This window comes from Electrophorus electricus, chromosome 13, assembly GCF_041902795.1.
Source record: "Electrophorus electricus isolate QZ-2024a chromosome 13, ASM4190279v1, whole genome shotgun sequence".
Taxonomy (NCBI): domain Eukaryota; kingdom Metazoa; phylum Chordata; class Actinopteri; order Gymnotiformes; family Gymnotidae; genus Electrophorus; species Electrophorus electricus.
In genome coordinates, this window is record NC_137509.1 from 7,622,501 (window position 1) to 7,640,864 (window position 18,364).

Below are 18,364 nucleotides of genomic sequence, written 5' to 3' on the forward strand. Positions count from 1 at the left end.
GAACTCCAGCTGTTGCAGTCATAGTCTCTGAGTGTTGGATTAATGCAGATCCAGCTGTTGCATCGTCACTCAGAAGAATGAGAAGAGCTGAAAGTAGCGGTGAGGGGGGAAGAACGGCATCAGAGGAGGGCATTCCCACAGGCATCAGAGGGGGGCGTTCCCACGAGCATCAGAGGGGGGCGTTCCCACGAGCATCAGAGGGGGGCGTTCCCACGAGCATCAGAGGGGGCCATTCCCACGAGCATCAGAGGGGGGCGTTCCCACGAGCATCAGAGGGGGGCGTTCCCACGAGCATCAGAGGGGGGCGTTCCCACGGGCATCAGAGGGGGGCGTTCCCACGGGCATCAGAGGGGGGTGTTCCCACGAGCATCAGAGGGGGGCGTTCCCACAGGCATCAGAGGGGGGCGTTCCCACGAGCATCAGAGGGGGGCGTTCCCACGAGCATCAGAGGGGGGCGTTCCCACGAGCATCAGAGGGGGGCGTTCCCACGAGCATCAGAGGGGGGCGTTCCCACAGGCATCAGAGGGGGGTGTTCCACAGGGCTCAGGAAAGAGGCTCGGATCAAATCTTGGGAAGAACTTGGATTTTGTGGAGGAGAGGAATACTCAGAAGATAGGAGGGAAAGCGACATAAGAGATCCACTCAAACTGAAACTCAGACAGACAGGAAAAGGGCAGATCACAGAGGGACCTTTAATTTAAACAGCCACAGCTGTCAGAGAGAGAGAGAGAGAGAGGGAGAGAGAGAGAGAGAGGAAGAGAGAGAGAGAGGGAGAGAGAGGGAGTGCTATGTGTGCTATGTCCATGTCGATGACTCTTTGTAAATAAGTGACAGAGTGAATGGTTGGTGAGGGAGTGCCACTCTCACAAGCCTGCATTCTGTGTGCAGGATCATTGCTGCTATCTTCCAGTGGGAAGGGAATTCGTCTGTGTCCTCGCTGACGCCTGACAACACTTGGCGTGTCTTAGATGGGTACCTGTGTCCCAGACGCAGGATACACACACAGACGTCCTCTGGGCTGACATTTTAGCTTGAATATACTCCACAGGCCAAGGAAAAAGAGGGAACCAAACAGGAACAAGGCACTAAGTGGAGAAAAAGGATTTTTTCTCTGTCCTTGACCCTTTATCTGTGATCTTCTCATGCTGTCCATCCTACATTCTATTTCAGATAAGCCCTCACCATGTGCAGGAAGCATATCAAAACTGATGTAATTATTTATTTGTATTTTATATTTATAATTTATTACTTATGGTAGACATCATCACCACAGCGGCACACAGAGATAAAAGGATGTCAACGGATGAACACTGGACATCCACCGTTATAGAGAGGGCACAGGAAATGCTGGTGTGGACTGCACAAGCACAGCATGGTGACCCCTTGTTTACCTATTACAGACGCGGAGGTGTGTTCTGGTGAACGCTATAGAGTCAGATGTGGAGGTTTGTTCTGGTGAACGCTATAGAGTCAGACGTGGAGGTGTGTTCTGGTGAACGCTATAGAGTCAGAGACGTAGGTGTGTTCTGGTGAACGCTATAGAGTCAGACGTGGAGGTGTGTTCTGGTGAACGCTATAGAGTCAGACGTGGAGGTGTGTTCTGGTGAACGCTATAGAGTCAGAGACGTAGGTGTGTTCTGGTGAACGCTATAGAGTCAGATGTGGAGGTGTGTTCTGGTGAACGCTATAGAGTCAGACGCGGAGATGTGTTCTGGTGAACGCTATAGAGTCAGAGACGTAGGTGTGTTCTGGTGAACGCTATAGAGTCAGACGCGGAGGTGTGTTCTGGTGAACGCTATAGAGTCAGACGCGGAGGTGTGTTCTGGTGAACGCTATAGAGTCAGAGACGTAGGTGTGTTCTGGTGAACGCTATAGAGTCAGACGCGGAGGTGTGTTCTGGTGAACGCTATAGAGTCAGACGCGGAGGTGTGTTCTGGTGAACGCTATAGAGTCAGACGTGGAGGTGTGTTCTGGTGAACGCTATAGAGTCAGACGCGGAGGTGTATTCTGGTGAACGCTATAGAGTCAGACGTGGAGGTGTGTTCTGGTGAACGCTATAGAGTCAGACGCGGAGGTGTATTCTGGTGAACGCTATAGAGTCAGACGCGGAGGTGTGTTCTGGACTTACCCATAAAGCAGCACAAGAGGGAGGAGGAAGCAGACCTACTTACTGAGAGGGTTGCAGAAAGAGTAAAATAAAATAGAAGAGCAAAGAAAATGAGAAAGAGCGGGAGAGAGAGAAGGAAAGAGGGATAGTCAGAAAGCCCACTGGTGCAGGGCTGAAGAGAGCAATCAGTAGTCCCAGCACTCTCAACTAACAAACCCACATCCCAGCAATGCTTCCCTAACACTCTTAGCATTCTTTATTTTTATGCTCACTTTCCTTGGCTATCAAAACATTCTACAAAATGTTTTCAGAACATTTTACTTCAGGGAACATTCCCATTGACCAGTTTTAATAAAAAAAAAATAATAATAATAATAATAATAATATTTACAGAACAATGTACGGGATTAACTGTAACAATTAATACTTTTAATACATTGTAAGATATATTACATTTTAAGACATATAATGTTATAAGGACAATATGTTCTGAACATTTTCTACTAACTTTGTGAGAAATGTTACATAATGGTAGGCAATGGTCTGGAAACATTCCCTGTTAGCTGAAGTAACAACTGCACTGCTGTCAGACTGCTTAGGGGCAGACTGAGACTTGCCAACCATCATCCAAAGACAGTGCGAGTAAGTGGTGCAGTCTAGAGCTTTCAGGATGCAGGATAATCTCACTGCTTAACAATGGAGATGGAGTGGATGACCCTGCAGAGAGTTGCTCGCAGATACTGCCAGACGTCCGCTTGTTTCCCAAGACCTCGATCTTTCTCCCTCGGAACCACCACCTCCCACTTGCAGGGGTGGCTGCTCGGGACAAGCCCGGGACACACCCGGGACACACTCCATGAGGCTTCCTCAAAGCCGTGCATCAGCAGTGCAGAGTGCACACAAACTCCTCTGAGCAAGACCAGCGGTATAGAAACCGTATCTGTGTGGTGGAGATCGTTTTAGGCCCCAGTTTTAAGTGCTGCAAACTGCAGTCCAGCCTTGCCCAAAGCTTCGGACACATCTGTAGCCGAGGACAGAGCAGGGCACTGCTGGAATTCACACAATGGCTCTTTGCAACTCCCTTTTAACTAACTGAGGTGGCATTTTTATCTCAAGTGGTCAGAGCAGATGTATCCTGCCAGCATTCTCTCAAAAAATATGCAAGACGGGCATGACTAATGTTTCAACTCAGCAGGCAGTGTTTACCAAGTGCAGATAGACCAAATGACATTCGGTCCCCTGTGTTCAGTCAGCCCACAGGTTCCTGCAGGAGAGAATCAACAATGTACCACATCAGAAGGCGTCCATTTTGTTTGGAGCCGAGTAGTTCATCTTGCCTTTGTGGAAAACTGAAACGCCTGAGTCATCTTGAGCGCTATAGGTGAATGGCATTTAAAGAGCCTGGCACACCGTCCTGAAGGAGGGCGGCGGTTCAGTCCAAAATGCTGGTCAGATAAAGAACAGGCTGTGAGGGTGTCCAGCAATGGGGCAGATCACAGAGCTAGCCGATGGACCCAGCAATCCACTCGATATTCGCAAACACTGCGGTTTTCTGACATGGTGTGTATGCGCCTGCAGTGCTAATCCCATGTGATCAATTTTGCGTGCGTGTGTGAGGGGATTCATCCAGAGAAGGGGTGAGGAGATCTGTAAAGACGCTCATGTCCACGAGCCTAATATGTCCATAATCCATTTCTGAGCTGCGGAATAAAATGGCCAGGACCTCTGGGTACGCTGTTTACAGCTCAGGATATAAGGACTAGCAACAGAGAGCTGCATTTGCCCTGCTGATCCCTGAGGGGAAATATGTGGAAATCTCCATCTAGGATTGTACCCACACAATTATAGCACAACAAATTGAGCAATCTATCACCTTAGCGCCTGGGCCCCTCACCAACAAAGTGTCTAGGAGGTTTTAGTTAACCTGCATTAACTGACTCTGTATGCTGCACTTCACCAGTACAGATAGATCCACTCATGTCAGGTTACATCACAGTGCGGGGGGGGGGGGGGGGGGGGGATTGATACTGTGAATGATACAGGGCTGTGTTCCCAACTCTCAGATCCTAAACAATGTGTGACAGGTAAATCATTCCTCATCAGTCGCAATCTGAGCTATCTTTTGAGGAGATGATTAGAAGAAGTTCATTCCCTTCAATATTATTCTTTGCCAGGCCTCTGTTGTTTGATAGGTTGTGCAGTGCCCCCTACATCTACGGGGATTTGAATAACTCACAAAAAAAGTTGGCAGAAGTTAGGCATTAATTCAGTGTGTGATTTTACATCTCTGAATGTGGTGTGTGATTGTAAATGTCTGAGTGCACATTGTGATTCTATGACTGGCAGCTTTGCATGTGACTCCAAAGAGACAGGCTGACACAAAAACCTTTCAGACACACACACACACACACACACACACACACACGCACACAGTGGATGACATGACACAGTGGATGACAGAACTTTTTGGTTCTTGGATGTTAGTCAATGTGCATGATGCAAGGTCTGTTGGTGTGTGTGTGTGCGTGTGTGTGTCTGTGTGTGTGCACGTGCATTACAAGCCAACATTAAATGTTACAGGTTCAAACAAGACTCTGATTCAAACTCTAAAGCACAGAGAGCTGATGGATAACGTGATGTTACAGAACACTTCCAAATGGAGCAGTCAAAGAGGAGTTAGAAAGAGCAAATGGAGCGGTCAAAGAGGAGGACTGTGGAGAGGTGCGGAGGAGCGGCATGGGGAGTGGAGCAGGATAAATTAGCTGCCAGCGTGCAGGGACTCCTCACTCCTCACAAAACTTTCACTGGAATTTTTGTTATGTCCCATTTATCTTTATCAGGACTGTAGGAGAGAGGGCTCCCTGACTCCCTGAGAGAGAGTCACACACACACACACACACAAACACACATGCTCAATCAATGCTCAAATTTACACAAATGACATGCAAAATTAGGTAGTCAGGCACGTCATGTGTGTACACACAACGTGAGCTGATTTCACACTCTCTCACTCCATTAGAACTGTGCAATTACTTTCAAAATCTGAATCAGCTTTATTCTACACGTACTAGTACAAATGCACAAATCTGGAATTCATTGTGGTGGCATTTGTCGTAGAAACAGTAAATATAACAGAAAAGTGCGGACAATTACATGTAGTGCAACAAGAAACTCACACACACACACACAACTTATGCTGATTCAGATGCTGTGAATGCAGGCTGTGTATGTGTGTGTGTGTTCTTGCCAAAGTCTTTTAGGGCCATTAATATTTCTCACATAGAAAATATGCACATAGAGATCTTTGTCTCTATACTTTTAAAAGACAAAGTGAGGACTGTATGTTCTGAGGTGATTTATGTCCACAGCTACTGCTGCATATAGTCCATATAAATACTAATGTGTGTGAGATACTAGGGCTGTCTCTCTGTCTTTTTGTCCCCAGAAAAAGTGTGGAAAAACTAACAAACCAGGCCATATAATAAACACACTTTATGGGCATTATTTTTATATGTGCGTGCACACACACACACACACACACACACACACACACACACAACAGTTGTCCTGAGGCTCACCAGATCTGTGTTGATATCATAAATAATAAGTTGTGATTTCAGCATGTGGCTGGTAAATGGACAAAAACTGCAGTTCAGCCACTAAATGTTGGAGATAAGGCATGGGGACACTTTCAAAGCATCTGAGGACACACAAGAACATCAAACATTTAAGAATGAGCACAGACTGCATTTTATAACCTCACGTAACCTCAAGATTCATCTCAGTGAGCAACTGCATCGTAGCTGACCTCTTGGTGCCCCTGCAAAAAAAATCTTAATTAAAACAGCATAAACTGAAATGTTGAAGTTAAGGGATGGTTGGATGGAGTCGCTTTGTGTTTGAGCGCCCCAAGAGTTAATTATTACTCAGTCCATCATGAGCTCCAAATGTGAATTTCAACTTAGAGAGGTTTCTGTCACAGCTCTTTATTGCTACTTACTCAGAACGTATATACATAATCCCAGTAAAGCCAAGAATAGGTATGTGAGTGCATATTTTCAGAATCTTGCACAACTCTTATTTCTGTCTTGGGCCAATGTTAGCAACTCATTTTCCAGCTTGAGTGTAGTGCTTCATAAATGTGACCCATGCCTGTGTCTGTCAAAAGTAAACTCCTGGTGTAAAGATGCCCAAATGGACCGTATGTTCTGCATCATAGTGGATCTCAAGGCATTTGGAGGTGAGAGAATCAAAGAGCTTCCCAGACTAAGACTTCGCTTCAGCTAGCAGAAAGCCAACCCACCGCATCCCATCTCTTAGCTGGATCATTTCTTGGTGTCCCCTCCCCTTTTCTATGTTTGAAATCGTCAAATGAACACAAAAACGCCAATACTGACTGGATCACAATCGCGGACGTTGGTTGCTGGCTCAGGATGGCGATGTTTCCATCATCTTCGTCCAGGCGGTGCAATTCATCGCCCGTCTGCCCTGGGGAACAACAGAGGGGATACGGCACCACTGACCGTCCGGCTCTCTGAGCCACACCTTGCGGCACACGCAAGGACAGGAGTTCCTTCTCTCTCTTCCTCTTTCGTCTCCCACTCCCCACATAAAGGGGGCGGTAAAGCCCAAACCCGCACCCCGTTCTTTAATTCCAGTGCCCCTTCTAACCTTGACTCCACTCCTTCCCCAATCTCCCTCTCAACGCTCCCTGTACCTGACCCCCAACCGGGCGGGCAGCGACCGTGCCCGTCATACCATGTACCAGAAACTGTTCAAGAGAATACAACCAAACCACTATTCACCAATGCGTGATCCAAGACGAGGCACTGGGAACAGTAGCGATGGTGAACGTGAGGTGTATTCGCTGGGATGTGCACAAGTACCACTAGTGCCTGTCACCATAAAGTTTCAGTGAGCAAACCATACAGTTAATTCAGCTTTAGTTTCCACATTCCACATCTCCTGATTTAGGGAACCAATTGGGCACTTTTCAGGGGAGTGATCGAGCATGTACTTGGGGATGGGTTCAGTCAGGAGGCGTCGGACATGGACCACCCGTGACCAGACCCTGCGGCCAGGTCGTCCACAGCTGAGCCGGAGCAGGGGGAGTAAGCAGAGGAAGTGGAAAGTTCATGCCCTCCTTCTACAAATGACTTTGTCACACAGTTATTGTTCAGGTCGAATTTACAATAGATTATACAGCTACAGTAGATTTTCATGACCGCTGATTCATGTATATGATCTTTGTCCATATCTCCACCGTCTGTGTGGGATTTAGCCTTAGTTTCTATAGCGTCTGTTGATTTCTCTGTCATGGCTGAAAAGCAAATAGTCAGCTTGCACCACGAGCTCAGCCATTTCAGAAGTCTGTCAAAGAAGATCTTATTATTCCGAAGGTCTTATTGATTGTTTGATTGCTAGACTGGTTGGCTAATTGATTACCAGTACATCTGGGTTCACAACTGCGTGAATAGAGCATTCTCTCTAGTGTATGCAAGTAAAAAAAAAAGTGTGTATCTTGCATTATGACCTGGGGGACACATTCTTGGTAAGGGACAGCACACATCTTGGGAGGTCTGAGTCTTATCTCTGGGGGCTGGAAGATGTAATGAGATTCTCTCCTTGCTGTGGATTGGATATGGGTGTGTTCGTGAGTGTGGGAGCGATATACACACGGAGGCTGATGTGGCCTGCAGTACAGTGGGAGATGTATGTACAGCAAAATTGGGAGTGACAGCCAGAGCTCACACAACCTATCTCCTGGTGCCACATAAGCACACAGACACATACACACACATACACACACACACGCGTGTGCGCACACACAGACACACACACGCACACATGCACACGCACACACACACACACACACACTTTCCTTGTGTCTGCCAGAGGGGATAACACATGCCATAGTGTCTTCATCAGTAAACCCTCTGCTCAGCTGTCAGAGTAAAGGAGAAGGGGAACCAGAGACACTGATGATAGATGGATGCATGAAATTTGCCAGAATGACTGAAAGGACTCTTAGAAAGGAACATGGACCCGGGAAGAAAAAAAGACAAGAGTAACTTAATGGTAAACACAAAGCCATAATAAATCTAAAATCATGTACACACACGCACCCCAACACATACAATGCTGCCACCAAAGTTCACTGCATGAGATAAGTCATCCTACAGTACAAAACAAAAGACCCCCCCCCCCCCCCCCACACACACACATACATGTACACACATTCTCTCACATAAACACTGCAGGTCTGCATAGTGTGTGTGTGTGTGTCTGTGTGTGCAGGGCAGTGGACACGTTTCTACGCTTCATCTGTCACCACAGACATGGCCTGTATGCAGATGTTCGCTCTTTAAATGAGACGTGAGATATATTTCTCTCACTTTCTCCCTCCCCCTCGCTGTTATATTTCAAACCTGCTGTGACTACTCAAGCCAAATGAATGTGAATGTGTGTGTTTCCGCTCTCTTCAACCACGGTTGTCATTTTTATGACTCAAAAGAATAAAGGCTCTAGCAGCATTACATTAGTGTGTGTGCGCATGCATGCGTGCAAAACTGTGTTGCCCAGGCAATACAAAGGCTACTTCTCCATTCATTCCTCCTCTCCTCTCCTCCTCTCCTCCCTCCCTCCCTCCCTCCCTCCGTGTCCTCTCACTCTGGTTCAAGGTCACTGCAGCCACTGATGGCCGTGCTCTAAAGCAACACAGGAATCGGCCGCTCCATTACGGAATCCATTCTCCATCGATGGCCGCCTCATTTCAATTTCGCTGCAGACGTGTGTGCGTGTGCCTGGAAAGTGAATGCACGCGTGTGAATGTGTGTGTGCTAGTGAGTCTGTGTGCATGTTAGACTGCGTGCATGCAAGTGTGTATGTTAGTGAGGCTGTCTGCATTTGAGCGTGGGCATGTGTGTTTGGGACGCGAATATGTGCATGTGAGTGCGTGCGCATGTGTCTTTTGGAAGCAAATGTGTCAGTGTGAGTGTGTGCGTGTGTGAGTGTGTGTGTGTGTGTGTGTGTGTGTGCATGAGTGAGTGCACATGTGAGTGTGTGTGCGTTCAGCGCATGCGCGTGGTGCATTTTCGTTTCTTCTCAATGACTTTCCATTCTTAGAATGAGTTCCTCCACCAACGGAGACGGAGGGGGGGTAGGCTTGCTTGCTTAGAGAGAATGAGTGAAGGGAAGAGAGGTAGAGAGATGGGTTTTGTGTGTGTGTATTGGGGGGGGGGGGGGTGATATAAGTGATATCCCATCAACTCCCAGCTCAGCTTATCTGGTGTATGAGCCCTCACACTGATTCCACACTGGCTCTTAACCACAGTCCCATTAAACTAAGTGCAATAATAAATACAGCATCGCCATAGAATTATTCATCCTCTCCGCTCAAAGATTGAATTTAACTAATCCAGGGGGAGAAACAAAGAGAGAGAGAGAGAGAGAGAGAGGAACAGGAAGAAAATATAAGGTAGCTATGGAGGCTATGGAGTGATGCAGAAACAGAAGAACAGTTTTGGGTCTCATCAGATCGCCTCCACCAATAAAAGGTTCAGGATGCCAGCAAAGAGAAAAAAAAGAATATGCCCAAAGATCCCAGATAAATAAGAGCGGTGGTTAAAGCATGCCTAAGTGTTCCCTTTATTCATGGTTTTATCTGGTGGGCTTTTGTCCTCCTGCTTGGACCATCCATCTTAGTGAGAAGCCTGCAGTTAGAACAGGCAGCGTGCTGCGCTGCATGGTTAAGAGGAATAAATGCCATTCATGTTTTTATGTACGTATGCCACAGTTTCGATAATAAACGGAAGCAACTGTTCTGAAGTATGTTTTTAAGGTAAAAGACTAGACCAGAGCACACGACATTACACCTCTTTTAGGAAGAATTTGGCGCTGCTGTTCTCTTCTTTCTTCTGTGTGGCCGGGCATCGTAGCTCTACCCGATGCTAATGAGATCCAGAGAAAGCGCTGGCAGGAAAGTAGCCTGCAGGGTCACACTATGGCAGTCCCACACACATTAAACCTGAAGATGAAAAACGGCTGCAGTGACCATTCGGTTCTGTGATGACAAAATGTGGAACCTCAGCTTAATTTTTTTGGTGTGTGTGTGTGTGTGTGTTACACCTGCTACAGGCACCTTAATAGGGATTTGCTATCATTTTAAAATAGCGATTTGCCAAGGAGAATGGGGTCTGCTGAAAAAAACACAGCGTAATTAAGTAACGTAGAAGCGTGTTCCTGCCCTTTAATGCACCCTGCAGCAGAGCCAGTCTAATAACACAGCCGTCAATACCAGCGCCAGTCCTAATGACTGTTCTCAGTACAGCACAAGTAAACAAGGCGGTAGTGTGGTCAGAGCTGAGGAGGGCAATACGGTAATACGAAGCTGTCCCGTCCCGTTCTATGTGAATGTGCTGATGACACAGACAAGCTTGCAAAGACAGAAGACAGGAAATATGTTCTGTATTTTAAACATGTGTACTACGGGGGGGGGGGGGGGGGGGGGGGGGGTGTTGTTGAATATTTCAGTTCAAGTTTAGAAGAATATCTAGAAAATTACCACAAAATGTAGCTAACTGTGCATTTGCAAATTGGAATATTCTGCTCCAGAAAAAAATAGCAGTGCATCCCCAACAAAAGTGTTATCTAGGTAGTGTATGCATCCACGCCTTACTTCCGTTCCAGACTGTGGGTCAGTAGTCTTTAGCATTTCATTCAAGCCACAGCAGGGCTTGAAAAAGTAATGTCTGGGAAGAGACACAAGATGCTTCCTACAGGCTAATGTGGCTTTAAGACTCTGTTTGGAAAGACATAGGTCTGGGGAACATCAATGAACTGTTTTTAAGAGCCATAAGAACTATGAAAGTTCCAATTCTACAATTACAATGTGCACTTTACAAAATACACCTCATAAAATAAACACAAGTGAAATAAGTGAATGGGTCACAAATGTAGGCAAACTAGGGCCAGTAGAGACTCTGGTGAAGTCTTGATAAATATATGAAAAATAATACTGTAGCATGTCTGAGTCATCCACCGAAATCCAAAACATTTCATTATACAGGGCAAAAGGCTCCAGACCCAACTCGGCACACCCAAAGTTGATATTTGTATTTAACTTTTTAATATTTTTTGTTTTATTGCAGCTCTAAATATGCCTGAATCACAGAAGTGATTTCTCTGCAGTTCATCGTCATCACTTTATTTATAGAACACCAGTTGTGTTTTTGAGAATTCATTTTATTATTAAACAACTACAGTGCTCTCGGTCAATCCAAATTCTCTTATGAGAATATTTGTGTACATAATTATTGGGCAACTATTAGTGTGCAGAATTATTATGCAACTAAATGAAAAATGGAAACGTTCCCTCCTCACTTGCTTATTTTCATATGTTAAAGTGAGAATAATAAACAAAGAACTCATACAATTTACAAATAAACACTGACATTTCAAAAAAATAAAATAAAAAAAATCGACTCAGTGACCAATATAGCCACCCTTCTTTCCATAAGCCTTCCATTCATGCAGTCTGTCAAGTTTCTTAATCTGTTGCTGATCAACTTTTTGTGCAGCAGCAACCACAGCCTCCCAGACGCTGTACTGTTTTCCTTCACTGTGAATCTCCTGTTTAAGAAGGGCCCATAAGTTCTCAATAGGGTTTAGGTCAGGTGTGGAAGGGGGCCGTGTCATTATTCTTTCATCTTTAAGGCCTTTACTAGCTAGCCATGCAGTGGAGTACTTCATGCATGCGATGGAGCATTGTCCTGCATAAAAATCATGGTCTTCTTGAAAGATGCACCACCGTACCACTGCTTGACGAAAGTGTCTTCTAAAAACTAGCAGTAGGTTTGGAAGTTGATTTTAAGTTCATCTTCAACCCAAAAAGGTCCAGCTAGCTCATCTTTAATAATACCAGCCTATAGCAGTACCCCACCTCCTCCTTGCTGATGTCTAAGTCGAAGTGAAGCTCTGTGTCCGTTACTGATCCAGCCACGGGCCCATCCATCTGGTCCGTCAAGAGTCAGTCTCATCTCATCAGTCCATAAAACCTTTGAAAAATCTGTCTTGAGATTTTTCTTGGCCCATTCTTGATGTTTCTCCTTATGTGTCTTGTTCAGTGGTGGTCTGGTTTTAGCCTTCCTTACCTTGGCCATGTCTCATGAGTACTGAACACCTTGTACTGGGCACTCCAGGTAGGTTACAGTTCTGTAATATGACCTTTGATGGTTCTGTGATCAAGCACCAATATCTTAGCAATTTTAAGAGTGCTGCATCCCTCTTTGTTTTTTTTACAATTTCTGACTTTTCAGAGTCAGAAAAATCTTTTTTTGGCCCATCTTGCCTGAGGAAAAGAAGCTGCCTAATCATTATACACATGTTGATATAGGATGTTGATCTCCTTAGGCCACACCCTCCCTCATTACACATATACACATCACCTGATATGCTTAAATCCAATAAGCATTTAAGTTTGGAGTTGGAAAATATGCATAAAATGATGATATGGTCAAAATACTATCTTTCCTAATAATTGTGCACACAGTGTAAATACAACTGTAAACTGTAGTAGGTTCAGGAAAAGATCATCAACATATAAACGTATGGATTCTAAGTAATCTACAGAGATATATGAGATTTGCTCTGATCAGAGCATGGAAGAATAACAGGGCTTGCAGTGTTTGTAGTGTTGTCAATTGTCATGAACCTTCTGGCCCAACATACACCTGATATTTAATATGAAATTAATTAAACAAACTAAATAATTTAATTATATTTTAGGATATTCGTATCAGTTGTGTGCATCGAAAATACATTTACTCCTGGGTGTACAATTCATATCTCCTTCTAACTTAATGACCAAAAAATAGTGTAGAGTAGCTCAGAATATCTCTAAAGGATATCCTACCATTACATGAAATGGCCAGTTAACACTTCAGAAACACATAACTCACTATGGCCATGTCATCTCTAATTCAGTTAAAATGTCCAGATTTGATGATTTAATTGCATATCACAAGATTTTGAAATGTACTCTGATTCAGATATTCAGATGCACTCACTTTCCACACTGCACAATCACACACACACACACACACACAATATTCATCATGATTCTTATTCTCCTGCTCTGGAACTATGACAAGGGGTAAGCAAGTACCGATGAGTGCATGAAAGGACAATGCTTAACAAAACACACACACACACTCTCTCTGTCTTAAGACATATCCTGTGTTACCTTCAGTAGTCCATTTCCATGTTCCCTCTTCATAGTCTTTCCGCCGTTTGTTTTGATCTCCACCGAACCTTTTCCCATCAAAGACTCAAGAACACAACCACTTTCCAGTTGAGCCTCAAAGTCCCTCTTGACTGTGTGAATGTTAAAAATGTAATTTCATTAATACCAACCAAAAAGGGAAGGAGAAGGAGAGAAACTGATCTCTTTAAACTGTTGGTCCCAGAGAGCCTGTCTGCTTCGTAAGCCACTGCACACAGAGAGCGGTGGTGCTGGGTGTGGGTGTTGCGTGCTATGTTGGTTCTGCATGGCTGGCGCAGGCCGGACCACAGGAGTGTCCCTTCCCTCAGAGGCAATGCTGCAGAGGGCAGAGGGTAAAGCCTCACTGCTACCTCAGTATGCCCCGCTATCTCAAGTACTGTTTATAGTCCCGCTGACACCAACTAGAACAAGAGAGCACCACACACAGCTTTTATTACTGTAACAAAGAGCAGATGTGTGTGAAAGGATCAGCAACCTCCCACGACAGAATAGAATCAATCTATGTATAATACTACATACTACCCAGCAAACCCAGGAACATGGCATTTCTCTTCGCTTGCTTTGGGAAGTTTTGGAGACGATTCAGATCTGCTGTAGGAGATACTGTCTGCGGTGTGCCTTCTTTTGTGGGCTGGTCAGTAATATATCTGCAGGCCACGCTTCCAGAGATCTAACTGGCTGAGCGCTGATGGCGTGTGGAAAAGCAGCAGAATAATAATGCAACTAAACACAAACCCAGAAACAGAAGCAGCAGTGACAGCTGCAGGGGAAAAGATTTTTAATGAAAGCCTTTGGGTGCTAAAGTGAGGCTAGGTGTCTGCATGGCATTCAGGTATTCAGGTCCCGAGGCTGCGACTGCAGGAAAGAGGAGGAGACAGAAGCCCCATGAGCCCAGGGCCTTTTCCCTACTCATCCTCATGGCTACAGAGTCGTGGTTTCACCTTAAACGACCCTGCATAGGGTGTGGGCTCGGTTGCACCTCATTAGTAGCTGCCAGGTGCCAGTTGTCTGGAGGCTCCGCCCCTTCTCCTGCACCACGAGGACTGTGCTGGTTTGAAACAGTGGTACTAAATCCTGGCAGGGGAGTACAGGTTCAGCACCATGGAGAGCACACCGTGGAGCCACTATGGCTTCAGCCTCTGTCTGGTGCTCCTGATCATGTTCCCACACACTGAATTTATGAGCAATCAAACTAAACATGCCATACACACACACACCAAAAAGTAATACTGGCTGAATGTTCCACAGGGAACCCTGGCTAGAGGACAGTGATTTATATCTCCAACAACCTTGTTTTCAAGAAAAAAATTAAAAAGGAAAAGATTTGAAGAGGGCTGGGGCACCAGTCCCATAAAAGCATGATGACAACTCTGAAATAATGATTGCGAAATAAAGTAGGAAGGTGTGGTTGTGAGCCAGTGAGAGGCTCTACCAAACCTGGGTGAGGCACTATAAAAGAGTGATAAAAGGACAGGTGGGAAGACACCAACTCATATACCCACTTTGTCTCTTTGATATTAAACAACATAAGTAACTACAGTGAAAATATTTGTTTTGTTTTTTCTGTTCCAGAAACTATTAATACCCGTGCTACTGTAACAGAGATAAATGCACAGAGAAAGTAAAAGATGAGAGAACGCGAGATGAAAGATGAGGAAAGATGGATGAATGAAATCTGGTAGAATGTTTTCTGGTCTGAAAGAAAGGAGGAAAACACTAATTCAACTACATTACTTAAACGCACAGCCGTAATGGACCTGTACCCGATTATAAATCTCACAAACACCCCCTCCACACACATACAAATGCTCACCAAATAAATGCAGGCCTGTTTCATGGCTGCACCAAAGCATTATTAGTAGGCAAATGAGCACAATAAATAAAATTCTAATAGAGGTGCCTGCCATTTAAAGTGCTGTGGTTTTAGTCAGTTGTAAACCGTTTTCAATAGCTTGTATTTTTAAACGGGTCATGGTTCTGTGAGCAGGACTTTTCATAAGGCTGTAAACAGGAGGCTTCGTGATAAAGAACAGGCCAAAGATCTGGGCTCAGCCAACACCTCCGAACCCCTCAGCTTGGCCATGCGGCACTGTAGAGCGCATGTGAAGCAGGTCTCTCTGGAGCGCTGGATTATCGGGCCGGCCAGTAGCCAGGACGGATGCGTGCCGGCTGCGGACTTAGGCACTGATACACCAAGTCCTGGTCTGTCGTGATAGACAGCAGCTCAGTGAAACAGTGACACCAGTATTGCTTCCCAACAGAAATAAACCTGATTGACACACAAATGATATTTTGTGGCAAATTTGACCAGTCTACCAGTGATTACTGCTTTCCTTTTCCAATGTTTGAAATTCTTATATCTCTGTTTATAGTGCACAAGCTGGAAAGTCACTCAGACGTACTTCAGCCATACAATCCCAAGTGCCCGCAGGGCTCAGCGTTACTGGAGCACAGAAGACAAACTGTATCTGAACCCAGTGGTGACTAGTCTGTTGTACTGAGTTCTGCAGTGACTGCACTGAAGACATTTCCAGTAAATCCTCAGAGTCCAGCCTTCAGAACAGTGCACCACATTCATCATGCCATCAGCCCTCAACACCGCGCTGCCCTCAGCTCTGGTGGACCCATTCTGTTCTCTTGGTCACATTGCCCATCTGTGCAACGAAGGAGGTAAAACCATAGAGGTGAAACACTCTACACATAGTAGCATAGTAACATAGCAACACCTTGGGGTTGAGAAGGATCGCGTTCTCTTCCGCAATGAGCAGTAAATTCAGAGGTGTTTGTGTCAGAGTCCCCGGCACTGCAGGCTGGCACTGTGAGCAGTGTTTGTGCATGCGCGTCCTTCAGGCAGCCCGGGCGACCCCTGAAGAATGAGCGAAGGTTAACAGGGTGGCCCAGATCCCCTGCTCTGCCTGAGGTCCCGTCCAACCCAAGCACGGCCCAATTTCCTCTGCCTGGGACGGGTAACAGAGCAGACAAGACCCAGACAAGGGAAGCCACAAAGGCATAAATGAAATACACTAAACAGACAAGACACACCTTGGGACCTAAGAGGATTGCAGTAAACTGGATTAACAGAAGGTTTTGGGTGAGTTCTGCAAAACTGGAATGAGAAAGCACATTTCCTGCACTTTAGTAGCACCTGCTGTTTGTTTTCTGAGCAACTTAAATGCAGTCTTTACAGACCATTACCATGCGGTGCATTTAGTCCGGCCGTGTTGATGAAGGGGGCTGCCTGCATCTCTGTAACCAAGGCAGCTGTTCGGCGGGGGGGATTCCCTCTCTGGCTCCCCCCAGTGAACCTACAGCAGCGGCATGAAGACGGCAGCTCGGAGAGGGGACGGATGTGACAGCAGTGTCCTGTGGCTCAGCAGGGTAATGAGGGTGAAGACCGCATGGCCAATAGCAAAATATTGCAGGAATACAATAGTTAGGGCTTTAAAGGTTAGAGCTGACATCCGTAACATTACCCCAGTTGTAAGTTTTCAGTGTACAGCAGGAGAAAACTTCAGAAAACGTTGCAAAAACACACAAAAAAAACCCAAAACAAAACCCACAAGACACCTCATTTGAGAACGTCAGGAAATAACACCACAGCAGAGAGACAAAAATAAAGGAGAGAGGTGGTGATAGTTTCATTGCTTATGGATTTCTTTCTGTTTAAACAATCCCAAGGTGAAATTGTTTTCCCTAAGGCCTATAGTGGGAAGAAGCATGGAGTCTTTGGAAAGCAAGGCATTTGGATATGCTGGTTTAGTCATCAGTCAAGTAAATGTTTGTTTGGTTTAAAGTTTATTAAAGGGCGTTTGCACTTCAGGTTAGCATTCTCACGGGTAGCCCACATAAGTGGGTGTGGGTGGAAAAAACGTTCAGCAGTCCAGATGTTATGCAAGTCATCAGCTGTGACTATCTCTCAGGAGACAGGCCGGGTAGGTGGGCCACGTTGTGGGCAGTCTTACATGCCAGACAGGTCATTCTCTTAATGAGCCGGAACAAACTGCCTGTGTGTATTCTTACTAGAAATGAATGAGTGACAGTCAGAGTTAAGCTCCTTGCCCAATGAATGTTCTGTGCTGGCATTGGTTATAGCGCTCCTTTAGGTGTAGGGTTTGAAAACAGAGTAGTCACAGATAGGCCACTGTGGATTACACTGTCCGCATATCAAACAAGTGTGAGTGGTTTTTAATGAGACAAATAAATGTTTCACACATTGCAGGTGTGAATGCACTGTATGACAGCGCAATCTGCAGAAGGGAGTGTGTGTGTGGAGAAAGAGGGCATATAAACAGCACATACGGCATAAGAACATTCACTCTGGTGCGCGTATCACCTTTGCCTATGCTTTCGAATACCCACCTCACTACATTACAAAAAATCGAGCTGGCTGCAGTGCAGAGGCAGCTGTGTGCTGTACCACAGCACCCTCTGTTGGGAAGAAATGCCACTACAGCAGCAAAACAACTTGGTTCTCAATCTCGAGCTCAGTTTGTATTTATGATGTAGGTAATTTGTCAGGACAGAGTAAAAGTGCCTAACAGATAGCAACAAATGATGTACGCTAACTAGGTGTAAACTGCCATTAGACGATAGCAACATTAACCACACGCACTGTTCGTGATGGAACATTTTATTTCATGGCATGACTGACAGCATCGCACTTGAACAGAAAGATAAATAAATTATCCTGAACACCTAAGGAGGCCCATAAAAGCAAAATTCACAAAATAAATTTGGCACAAGAAAATTAAAAAATATATAATCCTTTCCATGATGCTGCACGATTTCATTTAGTTTGTTTTGGATTCTGGGTTCATTCAGATGAAAACTTAATTTGAGAGGTAAAGGGTTTTCAGAGGTGTACATTCATTAACATTCTTCATTCAACTGCACTGCAACTACAGAACAGTACCGTCACTTTAATAACCGCCTAGGGGTCGGCCTGTCTAAGCGTGATAGCATAATACAGTTTTTAA